Below are 899 nucleotides of genomic sequence, written 5' to 3' on the forward strand. Positions count from 1 at the left end.
TCGGATCCCAAGGGACGGGAATTGAGATGAGATTTCAATTGAAACTAGTGGTGTCTTAGGGGTGTCACAAATTGGGTTGATGTAGAAGATCACTAACTAAAATAGCAAAGTAAATAAACAAGCAAGATGAATAAAAAGGGTTGTAAACAATTGATAAAAAGCACTAGGGTGTCATGGGGTCATAGGGGAATCATGGGAATTGATCATACAAACATGTTCTCAAATTATAAGCAAGCAATTATTGTTGTGATGGATTGAGTTGGGTTATATCTTACAATCCTAGGAAAGTTTGGGTCCCGGAGCCGAATCGATTAGATTGTACAACACCTACAAGTCGACTTAATCTTCCCTAATCAACAACATGCATGGTCTAATGAGACTCGAGTTGGTTTATGTCTTACAAGTCTCATTGAAAAGATAGGTGATGGTGGTAAATGCAAGGATTCATAGGCTTAGCATTTCATCAAACATAACACGTGCATGAGTTGAGATCCAAACAAGCAAGCAAATAAAACATGAAAGCATATTAATTTAAGCATGAATCATTCCCCATGTTGGTTTCCCCTAATCACCCATTAACCCTAGCTAAGAGACTACTCACTCATTATCATGTTGATCATGCTAGCAAGGTTGTCAATCATACCAACAAAATGAAACATGATGAATAAATGAAAGTAATTAACAATAATTAAAAAGGGATTAAGAGAATTATACCTACTAATGATTCCAATAATAAAGCAAAGATAAAAGAAGTACTTGATGCTTGATTGAGAGGTTGTCAATCTCCCAATAATAACCCAAATAATCTTCAATTACCCAAAATAAAAGATGAACAAAAGAGAGATTAAAGAAATAAAACTTGTATTAGAACTTGATTAATTGTTGATTACAAAACTAAA

Source organism: Silene latifolia, chromosome 7 (assembly GCF_048544455.1).
Source record: "Silene latifolia isolate original U9 population chromosome 7, ASM4854445v1, whole genome shotgun sequence".
In the NCBI taxonomy this organism is placed as follows: Eukaryota; Viridiplantae; Streptophyta; class Magnoliopsida; order Caryophyllales; family Caryophyllaceae; genus Silene; species Silene latifolia.